We start from the raw sequence: 27,499 nt of genomic DNA on the forward strand, positions 1-27,499 counted from the left end.
TTGAAACCAGTATGCAACCCTAGAAATTTAGTTGGAGAAAAAGAAAGCAATAGAAATGCGATAACAAAACTTTTCACTACAGATAAGCCTGCACTGGCTGTGCATGTACTACCCTCTGCTCCAAACAACATTTTGTACAATACATTTTAATTATAGTCTTGAAACATATACAAAGTATCTTTTTCTGGAGCAAAAAGCATTGACAGTTATTAGAGTCCATGGTTCCTTTACTGTAATGCTAACCACCAAAAGAGCAGGCCTCTATCTTGTCCCATTCACATTCATATTGTCCTTGTGATATTTGAATTAAAAGAAAACTGAGAAAAGTATGCTAAAGATCATGCAGTTTGCTGTGTTAAAAGCAAACAGCTCTTGTCTTTGGCCTAGGAGTCTCCTGTATTCTGTCAGCATGCATAACACGATGGCAGGATAATTTGTTACATCACAAATATCACCTCCAAAACATCATGGTGGTGTGTCCCTGGTTCTTAATTTTGACATTTTTATCCATGGCCGAATGTTGGATAAGGCAGAAAACTAAAAATATCAGTGGATACAGACAAAGCAACAACAACAAAATTAAAAATACCTATGCTTTATAGCCAAAGACCAAGAGCCACAGCCCAGAAAACAGAAAATACTTACAAAATAACCACTCATTTCCAGCCTAACAAATAGACAATATTATGGCTCTGTTTTCAGTAATGCCATCAAGACTTAATAGGAAGCCCATTGACTTTCATGTACATATGATGAGATATATCAATTTCCTGCCAGGGTGTTGGTAAGAGAAGTTCAGATAGGAAAGCAGGACTTTCATCACTACTATGAATTAAGAATGCTCCCATCCTTATACTGACAATGTAGACCACATGAGGTCCATACAACCGGAAAATAATTAAGTATTTGCTTATCTTTCTTAATAGGAGTGGTATCAGAGAAGGTCTATTGAAAAAAAATAAAAAGTACTTTGATTACCACCACCCAATGGAAACAAGTCCACTCACTACCTGCCTGGTCTGCAGTAGTGTCAGTGAATGCCCTGTGGTGAGCTGGAAGTCCCAGCCCTTCCCAGGAGCAGGAAGAGCATTCCTCCTGTAGATATCCATGCAGGTTTATTGGAAAACTTCACTTCTATAACTACCTTTCAGTGAAAAGTAAGAGCATCATACTTTCACATTAAAGCAGTATCAGAAAGAGAGCTAAAACAAAAAGCCTCTATGAGATACAGCTATATAGTATAATGATAATATTTCAATTAAAACAAATGATTGGGGCTGGGATTGTAGCTTAGTGGTAGAGTGCTCACCTAGCACATGCAAGGTCCTGGGTTTAATCCTTAGCACCACATAATAAATAAATAAATAAAGATTGTGTCCAACTACAACTAAAAAATAAATATTAAAAAAAAATGCTTTTCAGGTTGGAGATGTAGCTCCCTGGTAGGGGGCTCACCTAAAATTCCAAGGCCCTAGGTTCAATCCTTAGCACCACATAAAAAATAAATAAAGATTGTGTCCAACTACAACTAAAAAATAAATATTAAAAAAAAAAAATGCTTGTCGGGTTGGAGATGTAGCTCCCTGGTAGGGGGCTCACCTAAAAGTTCAAGGCCCTGGGTTTGATCCTGAGCACTAAAAAATTAAACAAACAAAACAAAAACAAGAATCAGAGAAAGCTTGAGGTTAATGTAAAAAAAGATAATAAATACGTGCCAACACTGAGATGAGAGAGGTTTTAATTATAAAATTGTTTTTAAAGTAATGCACAGGAAGACAAAAAATAAAGCAGGAAAATAGAAAACAGAAAAGAAGCAGGAAACTCAATATAAATTGACAAGTATAATCCCAATATATCAATATTATATTAAATGTACATGTTCTCAACACACCAACTGAAAGATGGACAATGGCGGAGTGGGTTAAAAGACATGACTCAATTATATACACTTTGTTTAAGAAAATCACTTCAAGTATAGTGATAATTTAAACATGATAATACCAATGTTCCACAAATATAAATCAGAGGTGACAACATTAATCTCAGGTAAAATAGACAATAATAATAATAATAATAATAATAATAATAATAATAATAATAATAATAAACAAGGATAGTATATACGAATGAAATATATTTGAAAAAAATTGATGCTTGCTCTAAACAATTTATTCTAAGAAATTCAAGAGAAAACACTAGACAATTTTATTAAGAAAAAGAAAGCTGCCAGTGCTGTCAGATGCTTGTCTTTATCATATGGAGTCTTGTAAGTTCACACTCAAAAGCTCCTATGAAAAAAGGATGAATAATTTCACACTGACCCAAGAACACAATTCCACATAGTAGAGTAGGCAGGGTCTCTCCTAATCTTCATTTCCCTCTTCACATAAAGAATTCTCATCTCATTTTCTCCACTTCCTCTTTTCTGCTCCTGTGGTTTCTGAGTTCTTTGCACCAATGCTCCCTTTCACAACAATACTATTATTTTCATGCCTCCTTCACTCTGTTTCCTTAACTAACTCTGTTCACTTTTCATGACATATACTGAGCATTATTTCCTAAGGGAAGCCTTTCCTGATACCTTCACAATGAATTAGTTGTCTTTGTTTAATGCTCCATTCACATTCTCATTTGCTTATCACAAACATTTCCCCCCTTTTTAAAATGTTAACTTCATTGGCTGACACATAGCATACTATAGGGATACTGCCACATCAATGATCATAGCAGCACAATTCACAATAGCTAGACTTTGGAATCAACCTAGATGCCCTTCAATGGATGAATGGATTAAAAAAACTGTGGCATTTATACACAATGGAGTATTACGCAGCACTAACAAAATGACAAAATCATGGATTTTGCAGGGAAACGGATGGCATTAGAGCAGATTATGCTAAGTGAAGCTAGCAAATCCTTAAAAAACAAATGCCAAATGTCTTCTTTGATATAAAGAGAGCAACTAAGATCAGAACAGGGAAGAAGAGCATGAGGAAAAGATTAACATTAAAAAGAGATGAGTGGGGGGAGAGAAAGGGAGAGAGAAGGGAAACTGTATTGAAATGGAAGGAGACCCTCATTGTTACACAAATTACATATAAGAGTTTTTGAGGGGAAAGGGGAAAAAATGAAGGATATTTAAAAAGATAGTTTTTTCATTCTACTTCCTGAATAAAAGCATACTTCAGATTTTTTTCTTAGAAATAAAAGTTTAAATTCACAAAGTGTATATGATAAATAAGTTTTTAGCAGTGTCTGTTTCCAGCAAATTTGACAACAAATTATGTGAAGGACGTAACTGATTATTTCTCTCTCCTTTTAGTGCTCACTGCTACTTCTAACTTGCAAAGGAATGAACTTAGAAATTTGAGCTTTGTTTCTTAAAAGAAGATTGACCTATTAGAATGACATTTTTTTCTCAAGTTTGGAGGTTCAAACTTTATTCATAAGACAATGTATCAGTTTCTTTTTAAAAATATAAGTTGGTAGACTTTTATTTTATTTATTCATTGTTATGTGGGCTGAGAATCAAACCCAGTGCCTCACACCTGCCAGGCAAGTGTGCTACCACTGGGCCCCAGCCCCAGCCCCTATCAGTTTCTTTCTTTAAGTTTTTCCTGAGTTCAACAAGCTTGCCTTCAACAAATGGTCCTAAAAGTGTTGCTCAAAATAAGCATGGGTTTCAAGCATGGGTTTATTAATTTGGTGTTAATCTGATCACTCTGTAATGCAGACATCAAGATGGAATAGGATGGTAAAGAAAGACACATGAGGTGAATAATAAAGAGAAGGAGCAGAAGTGGGCCAGGAGAGCCCATGGACAACAGTGCAGATTCTCTGCCTGTGAAGGAAGCCAGGAGGGAGATCAACTGCATAGGCAGAGTCAGATTCTGCAGTTCTAAGAAAATTTCAGCCAGGTTGATGAGGAGTCCTCAAGCCAAAAGTACCTATTAAAGTAGTACTAATATCCCTACCACACAGAGTAATTGGCAGGGAGAAATATAGTCTTAGACAACAGGGTTGTGGACTGTCATAAGTGGCAGCTGGGGCTGTCAGTCAACTATGTTCTCTGCAGCAGAAGATCTGAGCAACATTTTCATGGCTGCCACACTTAGTTCTGACAGAATGTACAGAATTGTGTCCTTCAAGATAATTAATCCTGACAATTCTTGCATTTTATTTTCCAGGAAAATAAAGATCTTTCTAATCACTTACAGATTTAAATCATCTTTGGTCCTCAAACTTAATGCTCTTTGGAGAGCATTATTCTTAAAAACAGAGAAACATATTTTTCCTACAATATTCACTGTTTATAGGAAATTCTAATCCACAACTATTTGGCTGAAATATCCCTGAATACATTTTAAAGAGTCTAAAATAATTTGTGACCAAATTGCAAATGTTATTTGCTTTTATCATATATATGTGATTTCTTCAAATTAAAAATCAAACTATGAATGGCTCATTTAGCCACCTCTAATTTAATAGTTCTGGTTTATTATATAATAAACTGTGTCCATATTTTGACATAGTTAAATCCTCTGAAATACTTCTATAAGTTGAAGCTGCATTCACTAATGGGAAGCAGTGTCTCAATAAACAGTTTATGTTTTTGGTCAATAGGATAGAATTCTTCATGCTTTTCCTAAGCAATTATATGTCTGTGAATCTGCTTCATTAACTGTTAAATAGAATATATATATATATATATATATATATAGTAGGGTTTTTGCGAATTATTTTGAATAAAGTTTGTAAGGATTTTAGTGGAGTGGTGAATATGCAAATTGGTGCTGAGGCCAGGAGAGCTAATATTTGAACACGTAAATATATATTTCAAAAATGAAATTGTTCAACATTTAAATTTAATGTGCATCTCTTAATATATGTTTTTAAATGTCAAATGTAAAAAACATTAGAATATATTTTATTGATTGCCATGAGTATTGCATATGGAAATGACTACAAGACAAACTATATATGTACATGTATGTATAAATGTATGTATGGATGTATATATCTGTCATCTAAATTTAGAGCATGCAACAAGAATCCAACACTTAACAGCTATTATCATCCTTATTGTCCTCATCATAATTATCCTCACCTTCCCCTCCTTTTATAATCATTATCAATATCATCAAGTTCCATGAGTGATAAACTTGTATTTTGTAGCAAAATATATACCCAATAGAAAACAGTTAATATTTAGTGTATGAAGGATGGTAAGCCTCAGAACAAATATAACTACTAGTAGGATTCATGGAGAATGAATAGTAGTAAACTTTTGAAAGAGATATGTAAGAATATGAAACAGAATACAATCCCTCCCCAATTCTTCTTGGTTCTTTTCCCATTTCATTATGCCTCATGAACAATATAAATATAATCTTGATACATGCTGAAAATATGAAGGAAGAAATGAAAATTCAAAATGGACCTAAGTGAAGTCTTGACATATTATACCTATTGCTAGACGAAAGTTTGAACATTTTCCTTTATTATAATGCATAATAAAATTAGAGAAATATATTGAATTTATCCTAAATAGAGAAAACAAAATAAGGAATTATCCATTTGATGATTCTTTTAAGTATTAAAAGTCATGAAATCAAAATGAACACAAATATATGTCTCTAAAGTGATTTATAAAGCATAGCTACATATATAATTTTGGGAAAATTATTGCTAATTTTAATATTTATAAAATTATTTATCACTAGCAGTATGGTTCAAAAGCAGAAAATTATGTAACATACACATATGTTCCAAATTTCCCCTTTCTTGCTGTTTTAATCTCTACTTTGTGATGGTGATAGGATGAAGAGGGAGAGGAAAATGTTAGTATCTTGAAATTTCCTGAAAAGATATACTTCATGTATAGCAACAAATTATAAAATTTGTTTTTCCCATCTTTTTCATATTGATAGTTATTATGTTCTTATTACAGTGCAACAAATGTTATAGACAAAGATTCTTTAGCATAATGATGCAGATAGTTTTGATGAATTTAACAATGTGTTTGCTGTTAAAACTTTTCATATGAAACCATTATTTCAGAAATAATTATTCTAGCTGAACATGGTGTTGTGTTCCTATATTATTAGCTACCCAGGGGGCTGAGGCTGGAGGACAGCCTGAGTCCAGGAGTTCCAGACCAGCTTGAGCAACTTATCAAGTCTCTCTATCCACAAAATGAATAAAACTAAATAAAAATCAGGTGGAAGATTTCTTTTTAAAAATTTATTTATTTATTTTAAGTGGTGCTGTGAATGAACCCAGGGTCTTGCAAGTGCAAGGTGAGTGCTCTACCTCTGAGCCATAACCCCAGCCCCCAGGTACAAAATTTCTTTAAAATGAAAAGAAATTATTATTTAAAAAAACTGTGGTCAGAATATATCATATGAGATATACTCTCGATAAAATTTTCGTGTACTATGTGCACTTATGTAAAATATAATTTTAAGTATATTTAATATACGCACAATGTTGGACAGTAGATCTGTAGAAGTAATCCATCCTGAAATAACTGAAACTTTACAGCAATTGAACTTGGCAAGATCTTTTATTGTTAACAATGATAGTTATGTTTTATCATTTTATTTAAGTGGAATAAGATGAAGGAAATTCTCCAAGGCAAGTAGAAGACTACTTTGACTTAGGAACATGCAGTTTTATCTCACTTCATTTTAAAATTTGCACAAAAAGTTATTTGATTCTATTATCTTTTGTACCATTTAAGGCATTTGTTTCCATGATTAAAGAAAGTGCTGTGTTCTTTATGTCCAGGAAATAGAACATGAAGTTTTCACACATTTTCTGTGTATTCTCTTTCAGGTTGTAGATGCAGCCATTGCTTAACTTTGTTAGCCCTTGTTCCCACTCAGTGCTCTTTTTGAGCCCTGATTCCACTGAGTTCAAAAGTCTTCCAAATCATTATCTTTGACTTATGTTGAATAAAACTTTCGGGTTGGGGTTGTGGCTCAGTGGTAGAGTGCTTGCCTTGCATGTGTGAGACACTGGGTTAGATCCTCAGCACCACATTAAAATAAATTAATAAACAAAAACTTTGTAAAAAAAACAACAACATTCAATCACTCATTACTATGAAGTTCATTTTCAAAATTGTAAAGTACTTTATATGAAACATATCAAAATATAATTAATTCTAATTCATTGATAAGATAACTTATTCAATGTACTTTAGTATAGTGTTACTGAAAGATTTGTTTAGATAAACATATGATAAAAAATAATTAGCCTATTTCAAAACTCAACTTCCCTACTCTCACAAGACTGATGAATTAGCTGGTGGTAGTTAGGCACAGTAATGTGTATTTTAATATAAATCCACGGCAATTCTGTTTGAGAGACACTGCTATAACTTATAGTTAATATTGTCTAAGGAAAATTAAGTCATTTTTACCTGATGTCTCCAGCTATTAATGTTAATGTGTTTTTAAATTAATTTTCTTAACAAGTAAAAATTGACAAATTAGAGCTATTTTCCTCCCAAAGCATCTCTAAATTTGTATGGTAAGACATAGAACATTTATTTTAAATATTTAAAATTTGTATTGTTAGAAAATAATTTGTAAAATCTAACATGATATCCTAATAAGTAAAATTATGGATGGCCTTCATGATCTATTACTTATGTTTTTCCTAACATTCCTTAGAATATGTTTCTGAATATTTTATGAGTCAGGAGGGATCAAGGGATAGTGCTGAATAATCAGATGATTGTCAGTAATTTTAGATACTGATTGAGATGACAATTAAACCTATTGTAAGATTGCTGCTGTAGTCAAGTAGTATGTTGGCTTGCATTAATTTTGTTCTTGGTAGGTTTTAATAACTGCGTAGAGTTTGGAAACCTCACCTAAAGTGATATATTTAATGGTATAGAAAAAATAATATTGGTCAGGTCTACTAACACTTTGGTAATAATGTCAAAAATTTAAGGAGTGTTATAGTTTATTTGTGAGAGCACTGCCAGTTCTGGGAGAGGGGACTTTAACTGCTGTGCTTGCACATGTGTGTCCAACAGCCTGATTTGCTGACTCTGAGGCTGGTCATGGCCAAAGGTTTAAAGGATAATGTTTCAGAAATATAATTCTTAGCATTTTAAAGGTTTTTTTTTGTAAAAAGAATAATTATTTTTTGACAACCATTTGACTTTATTGTGTAGAAAGAGTATATATATATATACATATATGTATACATATAATAAGTATATGTATACATATATGTATATATATATTTATATATATATATATATATATATATATATAATTCTGAATTGATCACTCATCAATTTTTTCATCGGATGACAAAAGAGTGGATTTTAAGAAATTACTCGACTTCTTGAAGCATGCTTCTTCTCTTAGAATGCCAGCATTGAGCCATTCTCTTGTGTGTGTCTCTGTGATTTATTTTCTTCACTCTGAATTTACTTGTGAATTTCTTTATAGTAATTTCTAAAAATTTTCTAAAGGGTTACACCATCAAGATGCTCAACTCATTTTGCTTTGCTTTGGTACATTTCTATTCTCCATGTAGTTTCAGAACAATTCTCACTATGGTCATGTCTTTTTTCTAGGAACATTTAGCCACTGGGAATAAAACAAATGTTTCTTAATATTCCTACAAGGCAATTTTTTAGGTTATAAAAGCCAATAAATTTTGTACATTGGTTAGAAATTATATTAACCATTTTTTGTTAATTGCTTGTTCTTAGAGAAAATCAAATGATACACACACCATAAAGCTACTCATGGCTATTCTATTTATCCTTACTAATATTCTTTTCTTCTTTTTTCATTGTTACTGCATTGGGCAAAAAGGGATTCTTACACTTAACTGTGGATTAAAATCAGTAAGGGGTATTTTTAAAGTTATTTATATTTAATATTCACTTATTTATTATGTATCTATTGCTACCAAAACAAATAATAACAACAAAAAAGTAGCTGAAGGAAGCACACATTTTGGGCACAGTATGGTTGGGCTTATTCCTCTGCTTTAGATCTCAAAAGGCCAAAACTGAAATGTGATGAGTTCTTCATTGTTTTTTTTTTTTTTTAACTGGAAAAATCTGGGAAACACCAAATTCCAAGCCCATTTGGTTTGGCAGAATTTAGTATCTGCAAATATGGAACTGAAGTCCCTGCTTCCTGATGATTAGAAGCTAGAGCCCCACATTTGCCCTCTGGAGATCTGCCTCTGGTCTTTGCAGGTGTCTCTGTACATCTTAGCCAGCAACAGTGCATCAAAGCTTCTCCCACTTGAAATTTCTCAGGCTTCACCATCTGCTACATCAGTTCTTGCTCCATCTGGAGACAATTCTCTAAAAGACTCATGATTGATTTGCCAAACTATATAATCCAGGATAATCTCCCCACTTTAATATCCATAACTTAATTATCCCAGAAAAGTTCCTTTTGCCATGTTATTCAACACATTCACAGGGATTTTGAAAAGCACATCTTTGAGAAAACAATGTTCTGTCTATCACACTCCAGAATCAAAATGATTTTTTTTTATTGTTGGTCGTTTAAAACATTACATAGTTCTTAATACATCATATTTCACAGTTTGATTCAAGCGGGTTATGAACTCCCAACTTTACCCCGTATACAGATTGCTGTATCACATCAGTTACCCTTCCATTGATTGACATATTGCCTTTTTAGTGTCTGATGTATTCTGCTGTCAGTCCTATTCTCTACTATACCCCCTCCCCTCCCCTCCCCTCTCCTTTTCTCTCTCTACCCCTTCTACTGTAAATCATTTCTTCCATTTGTATTATCTTGTCTTACCCCTCCTTTCCTCTTATATATCATTTTGTATAACCCTGAGGATCGCCTTCCATTTCCATGCGATTTCCCTTCTCACTTCCTTTTCCTCCCACCTCTCATCCCTGTTTAATGTAAATCTTCTTCTCTAGCTCTTCGTCCCTACCCTGTCCTTGTTTACTCCCCTTATATCAAAGGGGTCATTTGGTATTTGTTTTTTAAAGATTGACTAGCTTCACTTAGCATAATCTGCTCTAATGCCATCCATTTCCCTCCAAATTCTATGATTTTGTCACTTTTAATGCAGAGTAATACTCCATGGTGTATAAATGCCACATTTTTTTTATCCATTCATCTATTGAATGGCATCTAGGCTGATTCCACCATCTTGCTATTGTGAATTGTGCTTCTATGAACATCGATGTAGCAGTGTCCCTGTAGCATGCTCTTATTAGGTCTTTAGGGAATAGACCGAGAAGGGGAATAGCTGGGTAAAATGGTGGTTCCATTCCCAGCTTTCCAAGAAATCTCCATACTGCTTTCCAAATTGGCGGCACCAATTTGCAGTCCCACCAGCAATGAACAAGAGTGCCCTTTTCCCCGCATCCTCTCCAGCACTTATGGTTGTTTGACTTCCTAATGGCTGCCAATCTTACTAGAGTGAGATAGTATCTTAGGGTAGTTTTGATTTGCATTTCTCTGACTGCTAGCGATGGTGAGCATTTTTTCATGTACTTATTGATGATTGTATGTCCTCCTCTGAGAAGTGTCTGTTCAGGTCCTTGGCCCATTTATTGATTGGGTTATTTGTTATCTTATTGTCTAATTTTTTCAGTTCTTTGTATATTCTGGTTATTAGGGCTCTATCTGAAGTGTGTGGATTAAAGATTTGTTCCCAGGATGTAGGCTCCCTGTTTATCTCTCTTATTGTTTCTTTTGCTGAGAAAAAACTTTTTAGTTTAAGTAAGTCCCATTTGTTGATTCTAGTTGTTAACTCTTGTGCTATGGGTGTCCTATTGAGGAATTTGGGGCCCAATCCCACAGTATGTAGATCATAACCATCTTTTTCTTCTATCAGATGCCGTGTCTCTGACTTAATATCAAGCTCCTTGATCCATTTTGAGTTAACTTTTGTGCATGGCGAGAGATAGGGATTCAGATTTATTTTGATGCAAATGGATTTCCAATTTTCCCAGCACCATTTGTTGAAGATGCTATCCTTCCTCCATTGCATGCTTTTAGCCCCTTTATCAAATATAAGATAGTTGTAGTTTTGTGGATTGGTTACTGTGTCCTCTATTCTTTACCATTGGTCCACCCGACTGTTTTGGTACTAGTACCATGCTGTTTTTGTTACTATTGCTCTGTAGTATAGTTTGAAGTCTGGTATCGCTATACCGCCTGATTCACACTTCCTGCTTAGTATTGATTTTGCTATTCTGGGTCTTTTATTATTCCATATGAATTTCATGATTCTTTTATCTATTTCTACAAGAAATGCTGTTGGGATTTTGATTGGCATTGCATTGAACTTACAGAGAACTTTTGGTAATATCGCCATTTTGATGATGTTAGTTCTGCCTATCCGTGAGCAGGGTATATTTTTCCATCTTCTAAGCTCTTCTTCTATATCTTTCTTTAGGGTTCTGTAATTTTCATTATATAAATCTTTCACCTCTTTTGTTAGGTTGATTCCCAAGTATTTTATTTTTGGGGGGGATATTGTGAATGGAGTAGTTGTCCTCATTTCCGTTTCAGACAATTTGTCGCTGATATACAGGAATGCCTTTGATTTATGCGTGTTGATCTTATATCCTGTCACTTTGCTGAATTCATTTATTAGCTCTAATAGCTTCTTTGTAGACCCTTTTGGGTCTGCTAGGTATAGGATCATATCATCTGCAAATAGTGATAATTTAAGTTCTTCTTTTCCTCTTTTTATGCCTTTAATTTCTTTCATCTGTCTAATTGCTCTGGCCAGTGTTTTGAGGACTATGTTGAACAGAAGTGATGAGAGAGGGCATCCCTGTCTTGTACCAGATCTTAGAGGGAATGCCTTCAATTTTTCTCCATTCAGAATGATGCTGGCCTGTGGCTTATCATAGATTGCTTTTACAATGTTGAGGTATGTTCCAGTTATCCCTAATTTTTCTAGAGTTTTGAACATAAAGGGATGTTGTGCTTTGTCGAATGCTTTTTCTGCATCTATCGAGATGATCATATGGTTCTTATTTTTAAGTCTATTGATGTGGTGAATAACATTTATTGATTTCCGTATATTGAACCAGCCTTGCATCCCAGAGATGAATCCTACTTGATCATGGTGTATAATTTTTTTGATATGTATTTGAATCCGATTCACCAGAATTTTATTGAGGATTTTTGCGTCAAGGTTCATTAGAGATATTGGTCTGTAGTTTTCTTTCTTTGAAGTGCCTTTGTCTGGTTTCGGAATCAGGGTGATGTTGGCCTCGTAGAATGAATTTAGAAGTTCTCCCTCTTTTTCTATTTCCTGAAATAGCTTGAAAAGTATTGGTGTTATTTCCTCTTTAAAGGTTTTGTAAAACTCTGCTGTATACCCATCCGGTCCTGGGCTTTTCTTAGTTGGTAATCTTTTGATGGTTTCTTCTATTTCCTCTATTGTTATTGGTCTGTTTAAGTTGTCTATATCCTCCTGACTCAATCTGGGCAGGTCAAAAGACTTAAGGAATTTATCTATGCCTTCACTATCTTCTATTTTATTGGAGTATAAGGATTCAAAATAATTTCTGATTATCTTCTGTATTTCTGAAGTGTCTGTTGTGATATTGCCTTTTTCATCCCGTATGTTAGTAATTTGAGTTCTCTCTCTTTTTCTCTTCGTTACCATGGCTAAGGGTCTGTCAATTTTATTTATTTTTTCAAAGAACCAACTTTTAGTTTTGTCAATTTTTTCAATTGTTTCTTTTGTTTCAATTTCATTAATTTCAGCTCTGATTTTAATTATTTCTTGCCTTGTACTTCTTTTGCTGTTGTTTTCTCTTCTTTTTCTAGGATTTTGAGACGAAGTATGAGATCATTTATTTGTTGTTTTTTTCTTTTTTTTTTTTTGAGGAATGAACTCCAAGCAATGAATTTTCCTCTTAGAACTGCTTTCAATGTGTCCCATAGATTCCGATATGTTGTGTCTGTGTTTTCATTTAACTCTAGGAAGTTTTCAATTTCCTCCTTGATGTCTTCTAAAACCCATTGATCATTCAGCAACCTATTGTTCATTCTCCAAGTGATGCTTGATTTTTCCTTCCTTCTTTTATCATTGATTTTCAGTTTTATTCCATTATGATGAGATAAGATGCATGGTATTATCTCTACCCCTTTATATTGTCTAAGAGTTGTCCTGTGACATAATATATGATCTCTTTTTGAGAAGGATCCATGTGCTGCTGAGAAAAAAGGGTAATTACTTGATGTTGGGTGGTATAGTCTATATATGTCAATTAAGTCTAGGTTGTTAATTGTGTTATTGAGTTCTATAGTTTCCTTATTTAACTTTTGTTTGGAAGATCTGTCCAGTGGTGAGAGAGGTGTGTTGAAGTCTCCCATGATTATTGTATGGTGGTCTATTAGACTCTTGAACTTGAGAAGAATTTGCTTGATGAACACAGCTGCACCATTATTTGGGGCATATATATTTATGATTGTTATGTCTTGTTGGTGTATGGTTCCCTTGAGCAGTATGAAGTGTCCTTCTTTATCCCTTTTGATTAACTTTGGCTTGAAATCTATTTTATTAGATATGAGTAAGGACACTCCTGCTTGTTTTAGCAGTCCATATGAGTGGTATGATTTTTCCCAACCTTTCACCTTCAGTCTATGAATATCTTTTCCTATCAGATGCGCCTCCTGTAGGCAGCATATTGTTGGGTCTTGTTTTGTGATCCATTCTACTAGCCTGTGTCTCTTAATTGGTGAGTTTAAGCCATTAACATTTAGGGTTATTATTGAGATATGGTTTGTTCTTCTAGCCATATTTGTTTATTGATGTTACTAAACCTGATTTGTTATCCTCTTTGACTACTTTCCCCCCTTTACTGTCCAACCTCCCATTGTTGGTTTTCAATGTTATTTTCCATTTCCTCTTCCTGTAATGTTTTGCCAAAGATTTTTTGAAGAGATGGTTTTCTAGCTGCAAATTCTTTTAACTTTTGTTTATCGTGGAAGGTTTTAATTTCATCTTCTATCCTGGAGCTTAATTTTGCCAGATACACGATTCTTGGTTGGAACCCATTTTCTTTCAGTGTTTGAAATATGTTATTCCAGGACCTTCTAGCTTTCAGAGTCTGTGTTGAGAGATCAGCTGTTATCCTGATTGGTTTGCCCCTAAATGTAATCTGCTTTCTTTCTCTTGCAGCTATTAAAATTCTCTCCTTATTCTGTATGTTGGACATCTTCATTATAATGTGTCTAGGTATGGATCTCTTATGATTTTGCACATTCGGCGTCCTGTAGGCTTCTAGGATTTGGGATTCTGTCTCATTTTTCAAGTCTGGGAAGTTTTCTAGTATTATTTCACTGAATAGACTGTTTATTCCTTTGGTATGGAGCTCTGTGCCTTCCTGTATCCCAATGACTCTTAAATTTGGTCTTTTGATATTGTCCCATAATTCTTGGATATTCTGCTCATGGTTTCTTAGCAGACTTGTTGAGCTGTCTATGTTCTTTTCCAGTTGAAATACTTTGTCTTCATTGTCTGATGTTCTCTCTTCTAAGTGATCTACTCTGCTGGTAGTATTCTCAATTGAGTTTTTAAGTTGGTTTATTGTTTCCTGCATTTATAGGATTTCTATTTGTTTGTTTTTTATTACCTCTATCTCCCTGTGAAATTGATCCTTTACTTCCTGGATTTGTTTGTCAATGTGATCTTTCATTGTCTGATTTTGCTGTCTCATGTCTTCCTTGAGACTCCAGATCATCTGAAGCATATATATCCTAAACTCTTTATCTGACATTCCATCTGTTGCAGCAATTACCTCTTCTAAAGTTGAGTTGACCTGCATTGCTTGTGGTCCTTTCTTTCCTTGTCTCTTCATACTGCTCGCGTTTCTTTCTGCTTGATGCAACTGTTGTGTTTTTGAAATTTACCCCCTATTTATTTATATTGCTCTTGTATAGTTGGGAAGTCTCCCTTGCAGGGCGGGTAGTGGCTGTGCTTCTCCTCTAATTAGGGTGGTCTGTCTACCATGCTGATCGGTTGCAGGTCTGCCCCCACTGCGGGCATGGGTGGCGGCTCTGCTCTGCCTCCACTCCAATTGTGGTAACGTAACTACCATGCCCTGGGGTCGTTGGTCCTGATCTGGATGTGGGTGGCGGCTCTGCTGGGTCCCCACTCCAATTGATGTGACGTGTCTACCACGCTGGCAGGCCTCTAGGCCGGTGGGTCGCAGTTCTGCACAGCCCCCACTCCCAATGGGGGTACCTGACTACCTCTCCAATGGGTCGCTGAGCCCCCTCCGGACCCGGGCGGCGACCCTGCTCCACCCCCACTCCAACCAGTGTGACGCGACTGCCTTGGTGTTACGTGTCCACCACGTTGGCAAGCTACCTGGCCTGTCTTGCCAGTGGGCCACAGGTCTGCCTGCCCTGCTTGCTCATATGGCAGCTCTGCACAGCCCCTACTCCAAATGAGGTTACTTGGCTACTGTGCCGCGGGGTTGCTGGTCCTATTCTAGGCGTGGGCGGCTACTCTCTTCAGCCCCAGCTGCATTTGGGGTGTCATGATACCACGCCGGCGGGTCACTTGGCCTGCTCTGGGCGCAGGTGGAAGCTCCACTCTTCCCCCACAGCACCCAGCAGGACCCTGGCTGAGAAGCAGTCACAGCCGGTTCCCTAGCCTTGGGCCAAAGCAGCTTAGGTAGCCAGAACCCCACCTCTCCGATTACGATACACTCTCCGCTGGGAGCTGGCTCCAGCGAGCGACCCCCACGGGTTCCCCAGCCCCAGGCCAAAACTGTTCCGAGAGTCAGAACCCAGTCGCCCCAAGCTCAGCGCACGCTCCACTTGGAGCTGGCCTCCACCGGCAGTCTCCGCAGTTTCCTCAGACCTGGGCCAGGTTAGCCCCGGGAACCAGAATCCAGCTGCTCAGTGCCCAGCGCACGCCTTGCCAGGCACGAGCCTCTAGGAGTATTCTCCACAAGATCCCCAGTCCCGATCCTGAGCAAGAAATCTGTCTGCTAGATGCAGACAAATACCAGCCTGAAATCACCTGTTCCGTAGCTGAATGAGCTGAGATCAGTAGAACATGGGGATGATTACATCATCTCTCCGAAATGGCGGCTGCTGTCCTCCTCTGTTGTCCGACCGGTGTCTGGAACCAAGCTGGACCGCTTCTCTCCTCTGTCTCAAAGCCGGAACTCAGCACTAAGCGCTGCCAATGTACCACTGGCGGGAGCCCCCCAAATCCGTATCGCTGCTCCCCCGCTCTGGCACCTTGCCGCTCCCCAGCTCGCGCCACAGACTCCAGCCGCGGGGCAATCGCCTATCAGGCTATGCGACCCTCCGTGCAGAGAAATGGAGCTTCCACAGCCGAACCTTGCACGATGGAAATCTGTCCACTAGATTCTGGAGCACCTCAATTTCACTGGAAATTCCCAACAAGATAGCCTTCAGCCGTTTCACGTCGTCTTTCTCCGGCTCAGTGACGCCTCTCACTGGGGTGATGCACTCCCTTCGCCGCCATCTTCTCTCTCCTGCTGGTTTCTTGATGCTCCATCCCCTGCAAAGCCTGGGAGGGCCTGAACCTAATCCAAAATCATTTTAAGTGCTAGCTTCCTAGCATTTTTACACACTTACATTTATTATAAATAAAATTAAAGAGAGCCTAACTTATAACAATGTATTTTGTATCCTAGTTACTTTTTGCTTTTTTTTATTCTTGATTTTCTGTCTGATAACATATATTATGCTGTACTTTACTTTTTCTGTCCAGTATTTAAAGTACAGAGAACCCTTTTTGGTTACTCTAATGTAGTATTTCTCAAAAGAATGTCTCTTCTTCTCCAAATAAGACTTAGATTTCTTAAGTTTCGATTATGTTGGCAGTTGCCTAACTTTCCTCCAGTAATAACAGCAATCAGAGGGCTGGGGTATGGTTCAGTGGTAGAGCAGTTGCCTACTTGTGTGAGGCACTGGGTTCTATCCTCAGCACCACATAAAAAATAAATAAAATAAAGACATGTTGTCCATTTACAAGTACAAAAACTAAAAAAATAAAAATAAATTTTAAAAGATAACAACAATCAGATCCAATTCCTTTCTGTATTTTCTTAGGTGAACAGAAAAAAAATAAGTTTCAGTCTAGTTCCCTCCTATCCCCAGTTTTCTTTAAATAATATTTATTTAGCTCTTAGATTAGCAGACACCATATTTGGCAGTGGAGAAGCATATCTGAAAGAAACAACCTTATTTAGGTGTTTTATCTAAATAAGGAGAATTTATGAGTCACTTGCTTATATTACCTTGAGGGCTAGAACTACCTGTGAATATGTTAATAATAAACATGTAAATGTATCATTCAAGTGCCACCCTCTTACACAATTTGATCACTCCTCTTGGGTTGTTACTTTGCTTTTATCTAAACATAAACAAATTTTGAGGAAGGGAAGGAAATGATAAATTCATTAAATGCCTCTAGTGTCCATGATTTAATTTATCTTTTGCAGATTAAATACAGCACAATAGCAAATGAATATTTAATTAGAATAGTGATTTTGAGTTTATTTTTTCTAAAAGCTCTGAATTCACTGGAGTAAGTAGCTTTGATAAATAAGAGGATGACTATTAGTAGAAATTATTACAAAGGCCTTTTTTACTCATTTCTCCAGTTTGAATTAAAAGCTCTTTTGGAAACACATTTAAGTGAAGGTCCATGCTGGAATCATAGTCTTCATTTAATCAAGATAGTTTGTCTTACATTCACCCACTCATTTATTCAGGTGGTCTCCAACTCTAAAGGGAAGAATAATTACATGAGGGTGAGATTAAAATGTGGATTCTGAATCAGTTGGTCTTGGATCTAAACAGCTTTTCTGTAGGGGTACCTAGCTCTTCAGTGATGCTGCTCTTGTTCTTCCAGAGAACATACTCTGAAGAACAAAGCCCTAAAGACTCCCATTAAGAGTTACAAAACATAAACTTAGTTTCAGTTATCCTTACAAAGCTGATGACATAAAGCAAATCATGTGGATTCTCAACAAAGTCTTTATCATTTATAAAGAAAAAGTATTGAGTTATTGTTTTGTGATTCCACATTTATATATACAAATGTTATTAGGAAACTAATGATAATTGAGATAGTATCAGATATTGTTTTCAAATTCATACAAATGGTAGCATCTCCTAGTTTCTCACTCTTAGTTTTCTGATGGTGAGTTTAATTTTTCTTCATATTTCCATGCAAGCAACAGAACCTGAACCCATATTTACAGAGCATCCAACCTGAAAATAAGAGAAATCATGCCGAGCCATTTTATATGATACCTGGAGAAATTTTGTAAATTAGACTGCTATTACTTTAAAGGATTTTATATTTTTCATACTGTACCAATAGTTTTCTATTTTATTCATTTTTGATACCTTTTTCCCACAGCCCTTTTTTCTGAATTTAAACAACCCTTGACCAAGTGATAACAGCCCCTTTAGGCAAAGTGATTCTTCACAGCAGTCTTGTAATGATGCCAGCTGTGATTTCATTTATATTGAATCACTATAATTCCTGAAACAATTTATAAAGTTGTTTTTTACAACCCTGATTTAAACTTCTATTTCCATGGAAGTGAAAAACAAAAGGGGGGTATATGGAGATCACATGCATCTTTACTTCTCTATTTTTTTATTTTTGCAACTCAAGTAGGGCCTGTGGATGTAAACTTATTGGCATGCCTTTATTGACTAGCAGAAACATCTTTCTAAAAGCAATGTAATTAAAAATATGAACATGCTTGCTTTCAGGTGTAATGCTCATCTCACTGCCTTCCTCAGCCTACATGAAAATGTTTGGGCAGGATAAACAGGTGCACACAGGCATAGGACCAAATCTACTCTAAAACACAAGTGACCAATGTACTTTTGCAGATTTAGGCCAACTGGTAGCTTTTTATTGACTACAGATGGTTACTGACTACACAATAAAAAGCTTCTGGTTGACTGAGCACATTCTTAAATAACCCTAAAAGGTTTCCTGTTCCCCAATGCCTGGGAATACCAATTTTTACTCAAAGGGCAGGGTAAATTTGAGTCCAATTGATAGTTTTACAGCCCAGATGTGTATGCCCTTGAAGCCAACAATGAGCTCAGGCCTCATTTCTAACCTTGGACTGATTTCAATATTTTAAGAACCTGAGGAATGAGCCAATTTCAGCCCACTCATCTTTACTTCCCAAATTTGTAAATGTACACTCCTGGAGCACATTTGAAAGCATTAAAGGTGGTCTATAGTCTAAGTACCTCTGTAAATTATGTCATCTTTGGTGATTTTCTTACAGTAGTTCTGAATGAGAAGGTGAGTCACAAAAGATGGTAAATGTGTTCTATGTGTCAGTTTGATCTATATATTATTTTGCTACTTGATGTGGGGGTCATACAAATGTACACATGCATACCCATGAGTATGTAAAGTTTGGTCTCCAGTGTTTTGTCAAGATGGGAATTTACATGAAAAACACACAACAGGGAAGAATCGATGGAAACTATAAGAACCATATGAATAATACCACTAAAAATTCCAAAATTGTGTGGGTTACACTCATCATCATATGAGAATGGTGACAAATAGAGTCTACTGGAAGTAAACATGGCACATTCTGCAACAAGATAGTAATGTAACGTGGTCACAGCACTTGTGAATATACAATCTGTTTCCAGGCCATATTCCCAATCTGTGATTTACTGAGACCTTGGTGGATTCACTGACCACCCTATTGTATGTGGTTTTACTAACATCTGTATGGTGAAGAGCATGGATACAGTGACTTCTAAACTCTTGTAGATTCTAAAATTCTGTAATAATTTTAAAACATTCGAGGAAAATTGGAAACACTCTTACTATTTACTGTTCCTCTTCAAATCTCCACTTTCTATGTACATTCCCTTTTTAGCATTTTACCAATATTGAGATCTATTTACTTATTTATTTATTTATCTATTTATTTATTTATTTATTTATTTAGTGTTCCAAATTATCAGTGTGGATGTTCAATGAGAACCAGCCTTTGTTTAATTCACTGTTACATATTGAGAGATTGCAATATTGTCATATGTACATACTTAATAAATATTCAATTAATGGATAATGATACAATGAAATGAATAAAAATATACATAAAATAAAACAAAGAGTAATCATTTTTTTATCCTGAAGGACTTATGCAAATTCTAAAAATTTTCTCTTATACAATTTGATTTGCATCTAGTTAAAAAAAGAAAAACGACTATTTAAGACTCAAAGGGTGTGCATCAGACAGGGTGATCTGTCCTATTCAGCACCAGGATTTCTATTGTCCTGATAAGCTTACAAAGAAGTTGATAGAAACATAACTGCAAATTCATACTCTAATAAATCCTGCTTTCCAAAATAACATAGTGGGAGGAATAATTTTTTCTTAGCTTTTGGGAAGTAGACTATATGGTTTTATTAATAAATATCTTTTTTATAGAATAATAATTTTACAAGATAAAATGTTTAATAGTGGAATAATTTAATGAAATGACTAGAAATACTGTAAGACTTCAAACAATTGATTTTTAAATTTGAAAAATAGTCTTATAACCCATTTTTTTACAGAATAGTTTCTACATTAAGGAACATTATTTAGAAATAATTAAAGACCTTAAAATAGAATTAAATGTAAATGGAAATTATGTCAAAAATATAGAAATAAGCAGCTGATAGAAATTAATATTAAATCAATAAATGTAAAGAAATAAATTTTAGATTTTTTTATTGCTTAACCATTTCTTTGTATTTTTATTGAGTTTTTTTTTTGTATTATTATTTTTTTAAATTTCTGCCCAAATACCACAGTGAACTGAGAAACCACAATTACAATTCACAGACTCTGGCATGAAAAACATCACACACTCCATCAGGAATCACACCAAACCCTTTCCTCTTTATTCATTCAAAAGAGAGTCCAATGCACAAGTGTCAAATATGAGCACTGTCATTTTTTTCTTAGAAGGGGAAAAACATTTATTCTGGCAGCACTTTTACAATTCCAGGAAGTGGCTCTGATACCACAAGTTGCAGGAATAGAAACCATAACAAACTTGGAGGGCATTTCTTTGAGAAGCCAGGGACTCCGTGGTTGGAAAAAAAATTCTTCTTGTGCTTAGTGAATTGCCTATCAGCCTCTGTGGGCCGCTGAAATCTTCCTGGGTGTTGAAAGAGAAAACGGAATTTCCTACACAGACATTGTGGAAAACTCCTGTAGAGCAGAGTGTTTTCTGTATCTCCAACCCACACCCCATGCTGAAGCAAGTTCTCATGCTTTGCTTTTTCTGGAGCTTCTTGTGGTCACATGACCCTCTTCTCATGTGGACCTTTTGGCCGAAACACACATGGCAGCAAGGTTTCCTCTTACACTGCTTCTCTAGGGTTCAGATGACAGCACAAAACATGACTGGTCAAAAAAGAGCAGATATTGAGAACATGGGCATTTATGTTCGTGAAAATAGCAAACACTTGGAGAGTATGTCACCCAAAGGGGCATTATTTCCATTTATATGGCCCTAAGGGAAGTTGGCCCAAAGTCATATGCTTGGGAGTCTCTTTCAAAGGACTGGTCAAGTCGGTTGATTAGACAGTGTAAGTACTGTCACATGCCAATTAAAAAAAAACCCCTATTGCCCAACAATTCAATGGTCCATAAAGCAATTAAATGTTACCATTCAGTTTATACACACACACACACACACACACACACACACACACACACACGAACTGTGACAAAAGGATTAACCAGATTAATCTTATGATTCTGTTCTAAAAGGAAAATGAAATCTCCAACTTGAAGTGTCATATATTCAAGTATTTAAAAAAAATGTAAAAACAATCTGATCCCACTGTTGATTTTAAGATGATAAGGAAATCATAACCAGGGCTTCTGGAGTCAGTGAAGTTAACTCCTGGGGCACAAAATATTTTATAAAAATTGATTTGTGAGGTTGTGAAATGCAGCCCACTTGTTCATTCTTTCTTTTGAACATGTGGAGACCACTGTGGCATTCCAAGAGTCAGTGCTTTCTAAACAAAGTGAAAGAGTAACACCAGCTGACTCGCTCTTCTGTCTGACCCTGGTGAGAAACAGTTTTGCACATTTTCTATCAACACACAAAGGAGGCAGATGTAAACAGAGTCCTTTACATTCTTCAAAGAATGTGCTACTACTGCAGCATATGCTGTTTGGCCCCAATTAGGAGAGGCTAGAGAGCAACTTGTAGGGTTTGCTTTTTAAGTTTTACCTCCTGGAGATTTTAAAACAAGCGTTTTACTAGTTCTTGGCAGTAGATGTCCTACAAGAGGCTCTGTATGAATAGCCAGTGTGGGATTATGTTCTCCAGCTAGGAGCTCACTACCTGAAGGTCCCACAGACCAGATGTGGAGGGCTCACCAAGTGCTCTGCTAAATTCTGGACCTGTTCTAGAAAAGAGAGGTAATAATTAGCAGAGCCCCTTGCATGATTCAAAACGGACTCCTGATGATCTTAAGCTACACTAACTGAGGTTTTCCATGAACTCTTTGTTCCAGAAGAGCACCCCGTCTCTGCCTCAACACTAATGATATGTGGGTAAGGAACAGGAATGCTTCTGCCACCAGGCCCAGTGACTTACAGGCAGGAACCTTGGATAAAGATGGGAAGGGACACTGCCTGATATGCATGTTGAAGGATCCTGTGGATGACTGGCAATCTACGAAGCAACACTAGATCCGTGGGCTAACAGATACACAGACATCTTTTTTCTTTTCTTTTTTTAAATCTGAGAAGGCGATTAAAGAATAAAGAAAAGAACAAAAAATAATGTCTCATACTAAAATAAGAAATCAGCCCCATCTTGGCACAGTTCTCATGCAAAATATTGCACCCAGTGTTAACTAACGCTAGAAGCTTCAAACGGTATAAATTTAAATGTATTTGCATATTATAAAAATAAAGATAAACATATACATAGTTTACACTAGTTACGGAACAGCAATGAATGTCAGTTGATTCCTCTTTCACATTGAACATAACTGAAACCCGAGTGCTCTAAATACTAGCACTGTACTGTAACTATGGCTTATATGTGCACGGAAAACAAAATCCCTGAGAAGCCATTCGAACTTTTTTTTTTTTTTTTCTTTTCTTCAAGTAGCGCTCTCCTTGGAGGATCACAGTTCTGATGTTCCGGTTGTGAAACTTTAGCTCCATGCCCTCTCTGTCCTTCCTCAGCCCCCTCCACACCTCTGTGGTGGTCCTCTGGAAGCACCCTGAGCTGGTCTTCACTCCAGTGCCTAGCCTGTGCTTGGAGGTGCAGAGGGTTCCCAGGTGAGTTGTGATGCTCTATTTTCTCCATGGAAATCCCACAGTCCACAAGTCACTGGTTTCTGTGCTTTTCACCAACGTTCTTCTTGGAACAGGGGCTGATCACAGTCGGTGTAGGTGGGTAAACCAAGGCAACATTCACTTGCTCACTGCCGATCTTGGGGCAAATGATTTCTGCCACTCCTTCTGGTCTGGGCTGGCTCAGCAATTCCCCTGGGAAAGCGTGTGGATTGGGCGACCCCCTCTTAAGGCACTTAGAACAGAGGATGTGCACAGTGTAGTGCAGTCCAGGCCATTCCTGAAGTAGGACATTCAGTTCCTCTACCAAGGGGGTGATGGCTTGCCACGCAGTCCATATATTTGGTAATGATGCTTGGCTGGCAATGGACAGGGTATCTGGCTGCAGGACCCCCTTGGCAGGTCTGTAACTCACCACCACAGGAACTTTTCCTCTATATGCAAAGATCTGAAATTTACCATCTGACCTGTGCACCACATGGCTGTTGATCTGGACACTGTAGCGTGCAAACAACCCAGGTGGAAAGGTAAAGGGAAAACTATATTCAATCTGCAGCTGCTCAGCCACAAAAGACTGCCCCACTAGGTTGGTCCCATTATTCCATGTCTCTGCATGGGACACCTCGTTCTGCACATAGCATGGGAACTTGTACCAAGCTGTAGACCCATTTAAAGGCTTGCCCTTAGGTTTATTGAGGCAGTAACAGAGTCCCATCTTCTCCAGCAGCTCCAGCAGCAGCTGCAAGTCCTGCTGAGCCTGGATATGAGGCTTAAGCAGCAACTGAATAACATGGGCTGGCAGGAGCCTATGCAGCAGAAAGCCCTCCACATAGTGATGGAGCTGGGTGGCCCAGAGCAGGTCCTGGCTCTGGGTGGGCAGCGACATCACTGGGGAGCTTTCCCCCTCCCCCTCACTCTCTCCACTGGTCCCTAGTAGCAGTTTATGCAGCAGCAAGGAAGCATCCCGCTGGAAAAAGACATTGAGGATGTCAATGAGGCAGGTGAGGTTGTGGAAGACATGCTCCCTGAGGGCCGGGCTATTCGGTCCTCAGTCAGCCCTGCCTGGAGGCCCAGGCGTGCAGAGTCCCACCAGCTTAGCCAAAATCGTTGTGCCTGTGGTGGTTGGAAATGCAGTTCCTCCAGCACCTGCCAGGATCCAGGCAGGACTCTATGTAAGTTGGGGAAGATTTCTCGGTGCTCAGCTACAGAAATCAGCTTGTCTCGAAGGCGCTACAATTGTCAGGGGTCCCTGCAGCTAACAGGCAATACCGGAGAGAGGATCTGCAGCCGGTGGTTGAGCAGGTATTGAAAATGGGCCTTGCGTCGCCGAAGGTTCTTGTCAGAAACACCATAGTAGGCTACATGGGGGCTGGCAGAGCGCAGCTCGAAGTCCCGGGCCAAGGCCTCATCAACCACCTGGGCTAGACGGCTCAGGCCCTAGGCATCGTGCTTCTCCTGCAGGGCAATCTGGCGGTGAATATCCAGACACTTCTCCTCCAGCTCCTGCTCCTCACATAGGTCTGCATGCGTGCCCACAATGCACATCACAGCATGAGGTACCCGGGCCCCGACCCGATGCAAGAAGGAGTCCACAGTACTGGGAAAGCAGCATGGTTCATAGGTGGCCAAGTTGACTACCAGCACATACAGGGCTCCCAGGGAGAGGAAGAAGGGCTGAATCACCTCATAGCTTTCATCACCAGCTAAATCATACACGATGAACCTCAGACCCCTGGAGGCATCAGCTGTCCAGCTGGTCACCTCAATACCCTTGCTACTGGCAGGAGGGGAAAGTGAGTAGTTCTTCTGTTTGTCCCTTCCTGCATGGCTTCCCTCCACTACCTCCTCGGTGAGGCAGTGTCGGAGCCAGGTCTTTCCTGCAGCCTTATGCCCCATCAGGAGCAGCTTGAGACGGGGCTGAACAGCTGGCTGGGAATGAGCCAGCTCCTTCTGGTAGGCCGCGATGTAGGGGATCCCCTTCATGCAGACCTCGTAAGGGGGCTGTATCAGTGGGTTGTCCTTGATCTTCCACAATCCCACATGGGAGAGCTGGCCAAAGTTGTCAGGAAGCACCGCGATCTGGTTCCCTTGTAGCACCAGCTCCTCCAGGCGGGTCAGTTCCACAATGGAATCGGGCAGGTATCCAGCCACAGAGTGAGAAGCCTTCCCAGCCCCGAGATAAGGGATGGTACTGAGGTGAGCTGATTGCGACTAAGGTAAACCTCCTCTAGACCAGCCAGGGGCAGCAGCGGTGCAGGGAATTCCTCAAAGTGGTTGGAAGAGAGATTGAGCATTTTGAGTCTTTGCAGCTGGCTGAACTGGGTGGGCAGATCCTGCAGCCCATTGTTGTCTAGCATGAGGCTCTCCAAACTGGTCAGCTCGCAGAAGCCGATGGGCAGAGTGCCAAGCTCGGCCCCACTCAGCCAGAGGATCTTGAGGGCACGCAGGGCACTGATATCATCAGGTAGGCCTTTCAGCCAGTTGCTGGACACATCCAGTTCCTCCAGGGTCGCCAGTTGCAGCAGCTGCCGGGGAAAGGCAGTGAGCTGATGTGGTCCACATCGAGGGTGCGCAGGCGGTAGAGGCAAGAGAGTGAGTCGGGCAGGTGCGCCAGTCGGTTGAAGCTAACACCCAGCTCCTCCAGGTGGGCAAGGACGCCCAGCTGGGAGGGCAGAGCAGGCAGCTGGTTATGGCTGAGGTTCAGCTTGTGCAGCTCCCTTAGGGCACTCACCACCTTCGCGCCCAGGGCTGTCAGCCGATTGTGGCTCAAGTCCAGTTCCGTGAGATGGTGGCCAAGCTCAGCCACCGCAGTGGGCAGCCGGGCAAAGTGGTTCCTGCGCAGGACCAGGACGCGTAGGCTGCCAAGCGCCGACCCCAGCCCTTCAGGCACCTCCTCCAGGCCGTTGTTCCCCAGGTTCAGCACCTCGATGTCCCCGATAGGGACAGAAACCCTCACGCGGGCGCGGGAGCCCGCAGCTGCATGCGGTGCTGCACTCGGGCCGGCGCCTGTCTCCCGGGCCCTCTTGCTCCCACTCCTCCCTTGCCTCCGCCCCTCGGTGGCCAGTGGCTATGGGTCCTAGTGCAGCTAGCGGCTCAGCGCCCGCAGCTGAGGGGCGGGGGCCACCGGAGCAGCTCTGGGGGGCGCTGAGCACGCGGCGTGGGGGGAGGTGGAGGCCGGTGCGGAGTGTAGCTCGCATTTTCCGCCACCCGCCACACCGTGGAGGATGCCTGCTTCTCCTTCCGCTCCGCCCGCCTTGCGGCGCCCGGGTGCCCAACTCCAGCCCCGCTACCCTTGCAGCCGCAGCCCCGGGCCGGCAGCGTTGTCGCCTCCAGGAGCTCTGGGAGGAGAGCGGCGCTCAGCTCCGAGGCGGGCATGCTGCGGGCGCAGGGCCGGGGAGCAGCCGCGAGGAGGGGGCGGCGGCGCCTTCTTGTCTCCGCTTCCCTGGGGCTCCGGCAGGAGCGCGAGCGCGTCCTAAATTTTAGATTTTGACCTAAAAATTGAATATAATTCTGGAAGAAGTGGCACATGCCTGAAATCTCAGCAACTAGGGAAGTTGAAGCAAGAGTATCGTAAGTTCAAAGAGAGCCTGGGCAACTTACTGAGACCCTGTACCAAGATAAAAATTTTATATATATGTATATGTCAGGGCTAGGGGTGTAGCTTAGTGGAAACTAAACCCTAGGTTAAATCCTTAGTACCACACACATACAAAAAAAATTGTATATAAAACAAACAAACAAAAATATCTGAAGCTAGCTTTTTTTAAAAAAACTACTGTATTATTATGTCTTCTAGAAAGAAACAAAAATCAAAATAAGAATAAAAAAAGCCAATGAATGTTGTTTAACAATTTTTGCTAGAGCCCTTTCAGTATGTATCATAAAATATTTTGGCCAAATATGGAATGACCTTTTAAATTAATATTAATCTGTTATCACACATCTTGATATTATGTTAATAAAAGTAGATAAACAAATTCTTGTGTTTTTGCTTAACCAGACAATAAATAAAATTATATGTAAAAATTCCTAACCACAAGCAAGCACAGAACTATAATGATAGGTATTATTGCCTTCAAAGATACAACTTCCTAAGATAAAATATCTTTTTATGTAATATTGTACATA

The 27,499-nt window shown here is 38.9% G+C and overlaps 1 pseudogene; it reads right to left on the bottom strand.

Moving 5' to 3' along the window:
- Positions 1 to 22,941: 22,941 nt before the first annotated feature.
- Positions 22,942 to 26,746, bottom strand: LOC101978002 (malignant fibrous histiocytoma-amplified sequence 1 homolog pseudogene; annotated as a pseudogene).
- Positions 26,747 to 27,499: the final 753 nt, after the last annotated feature.

The sequence above is a fragment of the Ictidomys tridecemlineatus genome, unplaced genomic scaffold (genome assembly GCF_052094955.1).
Source record: "Ictidomys tridecemlineatus isolate mIctTri1 unplaced genomic scaffold, mIctTri1.hap1 Scaffold_149, whole genome shotgun sequence".
NCBI lineage: Eukaryota > Metazoa > Chordata > Mammalia > Rodentia > Sciuridae > Ictidomys > Ictidomys tridecemlineatus.